The sequence below is a fragment of the Muscardinus avellanarius genome (genome assembly GCF_963383645.1).
Source record: "Muscardinus avellanarius genome assembly, chromosome: 7".
NCBI classification, from domain to species: Eukaryota; Metazoa; Chordata; class Mammalia; order Rodentia; family Gliridae; genus Muscardinus; species Muscardinus avellanarius.
In genome coordinates this window covers 8,026,271-8,032,212 of record NC_137793.1, presented here as the reverse complement: position 1 = coordinate 8,032,212, position 5,942 = coordinate 8,026,271, and the positions used below count along the sequence as shown (strand labels likewise).

The window sequence follows — 5,942 nt, the reverse complement described above, 5'->3', positions numbered from 1 at the left end:
AAGAGAAGTCTTTCTCCTGTATCCATTCGCTCATGGTCAGTTCGTGCCACACTACACATTTTGCAGTTTAAAAACTCACACCAGCCTTGCAGTACATTCATTCCCAACCAGAAAGCATTTCTAAGAAATTCTCTGCTAGCTCATGGTGAATTCAAACTGCAGACAAAGCAAAATCGTCTGAATATAGATGGCTTGAGAATGTGTTCTTTATTACCAAGGCCATGGAAGCACCAGTACTTGGGGTACATCTCCACGACTTGGGATGACAAAGCTGCCTCTTTCAGACTCAGCACCATCCTGAGAAATCCAGGGTCACCCACCTCCAGGAACTCATAGAAGTTTCTCCTAAGACAGCAGTTCCAATCTGAGGTAGTGGTTTCTCCCACACTGATGAACTATCACTGTCCAGATGTTCAAGAGGAGATTTTTTTTTTTGCCCCACCTTGGTAACTAGACTTGGTCAGCTCCCGAGATCTCCTCCAAATTTAAGGTTCCATGATTTTGCAACCAGCCAAAAGTACCCTAATTTAAGACATTGTTTGAAATAGAAATATGTGTGCTTAGAAATAGAAGGAAAGAGAAAAATTGAAAGGAAAACTGTTGACTGATGTTAGAAATCATTAAAGTCTCATAAACACAAGGGAAACACAGACCAGGTGCAAGCTCTGCTGAGCAGGCACATTATTAATCATGAGTCGAAAGAAAAACAAAAAACCACTGAACTGAGTGGAGCAACATTCATCCTGGAAATATTTATACAGCACAGTTCCTGCTAAAGTCTTGATAGAATCTATAGTTCAATGCCCAGTGGAAACATTTTTCCTAGCAAAATCTGAGGAATGTACAAGTATTTTGTTCCATATACTTGTCAGTATTTGCAGTGGGAAGAAGGATTTTTATTTTTTAAGTGTTTTATTTTATTTTATTTTTTAATTTGTATAATTAAAGTTTATTTGAGCACAAAATACTTTCTCTGTCTATAAAATTGCTGTTAGCAGAGCAACAACATGTCCTGTCCAAGGGGGACAGATCTCACCAGACTACTAAAGCCAGGTTCACAGGTCCCCTCCTTTTTCTTACTCTGATATATACACGTGCATAGAAACTAGAGTCCTCCATCAAATTATGATGGTTTCTTCAGAGAGAGAAAAAGGGGACCCAGGATGGTTTTGAGTGGGCCAAGCCACTAGGCCACACCTTGAAGTGTCCATGGATAGCTCTACTGCAGGTATCTGCTGAAAGAATGGGGCATTTGACTCACAGGAAGCACTGGCCTATGTTACCAAGAGGCTTTCTTGGTTCCCACTGAAGCAACTCTCCATAATATATTCATGGTATGGCTTAATGTGTGTCCAGCTTGTACTTTTTTGAGCAGGGAACTGTCCGTGACCAGGGCTCACACCATGCTCTCCAAGTTCTCTTTGGATAGGTCCTCAGCTGCTGCCTTAGCCTGCATCTCAGAGAGTGTGTAGGAGTCCTGGTAATCTTGAAGCACTTTGACCACCTCCAGGTGGTTGAACTGCACAGCATCATCCAGGGGAATGTTGCCCCACCTGTCCTTGACAAAAGGATTCACTTTGCAAGCCTCGATCAGAAATTTAACAACTTCCATGTGTCCTTCAGCCACAGCAACGTGCAGAGCAGTGCAGGAATCATAGTCTTTCTGTTCCATATCCATGGCTGACAAGGCAAACCTTCAAAGAGCTGAAACATCTCCACTATAAGCAGCAAATAACAGGTTCACTACAGTCTTGTTCCGGACTTCTCCCCCTTCACACCTTGGGTCTAATTTCCGAGCACAGTGCCACAGGTTGTCCTAGTTGTAGAAGTTAAAGAGAGATACCAACTTCTGGCAGAAGTTGATGCCCCTTTGGCTGTTCCCCAGCTTGTCCAGTGGAGGTGACAGACACATCATTCCCATAACATTGGGTACCACCAGAAGGATGGCTCCGGATACAGCTGACTTGGCTGGCAAGCCCACATGGAAGGCAAACTGGCCAGAGAAGTCATACATGCCGCAGGAATGCATGAGGCTGAGGGTGTTGAGCACAGCCTCTGCGCTCAGCACGCTCTCGCCTGTGATGGGGCAGATCCCTCCGCTGGCCAGGGTGGCTGCCATGACACTGCCTGATTCACAGGTGACCTCCATGGAGCACAGCTGGAAGTAGAGATCGAGGGCAGCCATCATGTCCACCCCCTTAGGAAAGCACTTCTTTTCCTTGAGATAATAGCTGATGGCATAATTCCAATCCCCTGTTTCCTTCTCTGTCTGGAATGTGGCATTGCTGAAACCCATGCATTCATTTCCAGCCATTCTGTTCAGATACTGCAACACAAAATTGAACTTCTCTGCTTTATTACAGTCCATCTTGATCAGGGAGCTGACAACGATGGCACCGGCATTGACCATGGGGTTATGGGGAATTCCTCTGCCCATCCACGGTGCACAGGGAGATACCCCACAGGTCTGGGTTGGACTTGGCCAGCTGAGGGATGTAGGCCGCGACCTTGCCTCCAGTGGGCTCTTTGGCATCCTCAAAGATGCGATCCACATGGCATGTGAACTCCTCAAAGTCAGGAATGACAAACTTCTTTCTGAATGCCTGGGTCAGGAGTACAATGTTGCTGCTCACACACTTTTGGAAGAGTTCTCTATCCAAGAGGCCACCACTGCTGGACTCTTAGACCATGCGGTGCATCTGGCTCATGCAATCTCGGAGTCGAGGATCTGATGTCTGCAGTCCTGTGGCTTTCAGTGCGCTAGTGAACTTGTGGATAGGAATTCGTTCCTGGCCCTCGGCAATAGTGTAGAAGAGCAAGTCACCGAGGCGGGACAGCATGCCACTCTCTGATACATCCTGATCCGGGCGCTGAGGCTGGTGGCTGCGTATCGGCTCTGGGCCCTGCAACGCCGCCTGGCGCACGTGGTGCTGGGCGCCGCCGCCCAGGAGCGGCCCCGGCTCGGGCGGCGCCTGCCAGCCAGGCTCCGCGCCTGCTGCACCTTATTTTATTTTTATTGAACATAAATGGTATACATTTAAACTATAAATATTTGGCAAAAGGATCAGAGCCCTCTTCATTCTAAACTACACCGATGGGGTGGGCGGGGGTGATAAGCAGCTCTTTCAGGCTTGTCTGTGTTGAGCAGAAATGTAAATTGTCAATTCTGAATTAGTCGCCAGAAGAAACAAGTTCTGGAGTGAGTTCCTTCGGTGTTTTGTTTCCAGGGCTGTTCTAGACTGGATAGTTTAGCAGTGTCACAAGTCATTTTGTGAACGACACAAATCTATTCTCTGTGTTATGAGGCACTTATGGGGCTAAAATAGTTTCCTATCTGCAGATGGTTTTGTTCATTTTTTCCCTTGTTAGTGTTTTGCTTACTTCTCTTTAGTTCCTCAGTTAACTGCTCATTGGATTTCGTTTTTCCCATCTGTGGCTTTCTCACTCATGTGTTCCCAAACAAGCTATTTGTGATGAGAAACATTTATATTTGTTTTGCATAAATGTAGTTATTTAGGAGGCATATTTTCTGAGATTTGAACCTTTATTTTTAATGCCTTGGTCAAAAATATATCTTTCCCAGATATAAAATTCTTGGGTGGCAAATAAATTCCATCAGAACTCTGCAAGTCTTAGCCATGTTATTCTGATACTGGTCATCTAAAATAAGAAACTGAAACTAACTTGGTACGAGACCTTTTAAAATAAGTGCTTTTTGTTAAGTTGGGTCCTGCACTCATGTGACTTTGTGTCACATGACCTCTGCAGGGCAAGGGAGGGGCTGAAACCCCCGCGAGAATTGGGCGTTCCCACGAGTAAAACCCCCATCTCGCGAGATGCATGCCTTTAAAAGGAGAGCCCGCGTCCTCTAGCTTCGGACAGGTGCGCGGGCCCCACGGTGCCTCGCCCTGATCCCAGGGAGAGCCGTGCCATTAAAACTTTATATGCCACGTGTACCGGACCTCTCTCGTGTTTTTCACACTCCGCCGTATGCACATTATTTTTATTTTACTCGCATTTAATTTTTTATTTTACTTATCACTTTTGTCCTCTCTAATTTTCTGTTTGGAAGCTTGTAGAACTCTTCTTCTCTCTCCATTCCTCAAATGTAAAGTCCTTACCAAAATTTTTCTTGGCAGAGGTCCTACTTTAGATTTGCCTGAAAAAAACTTGGGGAACACTCACTTTCCATCTGTCTTACTTGTGTTTGTGCTGTGATAACAAAATATCACAGACTGAGTAGTTTATAAATGGTACAAGTTTCTTTGACTCATGGTTCTGGAGCCTGGGAAGTTCAAGTCTGAGGAACCACCTCTGACAAGGGCCTGATTGTCAGTTATGCCATGGTGCAAGGTAGCAGGGCAAGAAAGCGTGCGCACGCACATGGGTGTGCACACAGGCAAAGACAGAGAGAGAGAGACAAGGAAGCCAGTCAGTCCTTTTATCAGCATCCTGTTCGTGCAGAGCCCTCATGACCCAGTCACCCCTTCAAGGACCCACCTCTCCACACTGCTGCCTTACGGACTGATTTTCCAACACGTGAACTTTGGGGACAACACATGTCTTTGTTTCACTTTGGGAAATTTTTTTTCTATCATTTCTTCAACCATTGTATATAATCTGCTCACTCTCATCCTCTGTCATTATATTTTGTAACTTACACTTGTGTCCTGTGACTTTTCATCTCTTTTTTCCTCTGCATTCTAGGAAAGTTTCTAGGAAAGTTTCTAAAATGCACCTCCTGTTTCTGATAAAATTTTCCACAGTGTACATTTCACTTTCCTGGCTTCCAATCAACAGTCCCTGCTGGGATTTTCATTTTGTTAGACTCCCTTCCCATTCCAAATATTTTAAGAATGGGTGGCTTCTCTTTCTGTTGTACTCAGCATAAATTACCTCCTAAATTTGCATTTGTTCTTTGGAAGGCTTACTAAAAGTGGAGATCGTGTGTGTGTCTGTGTGTGTGTGTGTGTGTGTGTGTGTGTGTTCATTTTTTTTTCTTAAATCTTGAGTTCACAGAGAACATGGAGCTCTTCAAGTGATGAAGCAGTTCAGCTAAGAAGCCCAAAGTCAGACACTACAAGATCATGCAGGCAGTTCAAGGCCACGCAAGCACAGGGGCACTTGTCCTGACCGAAGGGGACAGCCTCTACTCACCTCAGAGAATCTGGATGTCTCAGTGATAAATATATATATGTTTACATATTAACAACTAATGTGAAAAACGATGTGTGGGCCACACAACACTTACACATGGTCTTCATTCAGACTGAGTTGTGCTTGCTTATATCCTCTAACAAATTTGCTAAACTGGATTTTTCTTTTTTGTGTGTGGTACTAGGGATTACCACAGAGACATTCTGCCACTGAGCTATACCCCCAGCACTTTGTCTTCATTTTGAAACAGGGCCTCAATGCATTGCTGAGGCTGCCCTCCAACCTGCCATCCTCTGGCCTTAGCCTCCCAGGTACTGGAATTACAGGTGTGCACCACTGTGCCTGGCTCTGAACTGCATTTCTCTTAAGCAGACCCAACTTCACACCCAACTAGCTCCACACCTCACAAATATCCTCACCTAGTAAGAATTCTAACCAGGGTATTCAAGCACCAAATGTGGGAATCTCTTACCCTCGTTCCTATCAGTTACTAAAATCCCCTCTTGTCTCTAGTGCTCCCCCACCCTACTTGGCTAGACTCAGGGGCCACGTTGTCCACGTACTTGCTCTCCTGGGGTTAACTACTCCTGCTTCATGGGATTCCTCCCACAAAGCACTTCTCTGCTACTTTGCTTCTAATGCTCCTATTGTGCTCCACTCTGGGTATTACCATTTGCACACACAATCAATATACAACTTGTTAATGAAAGAGTCTATGTTCTTTTCTCCTACCCAGCCTTCAAAATTACCTCCTGAGGATTTTCTCTGTTTTTGTGTGTATTTTG

The 5,942-nt window shown here is 45.0% G+C and overlaps 1 pseudogene across 1 annotated transcript; it reads right to left on the bottom strand.

Annotated features, from left to right (window-relative positions):
* Positions 1-1,396: 1,396 nt before the first annotated feature.
* LOC308265685 (glutaminase liver isoform, mitochondrial-like) lies at positions 1,397-2,410 on the bottom strand (annotated as a pseudogene). Its single transcript has one exon. The product of its transcript is annotated as a glutaminase liver isoform, mitochondrial-like (transcript).
* Between the last annotated feature and the right edge of the window lie 3,532 nt (positions 2,411-5,942).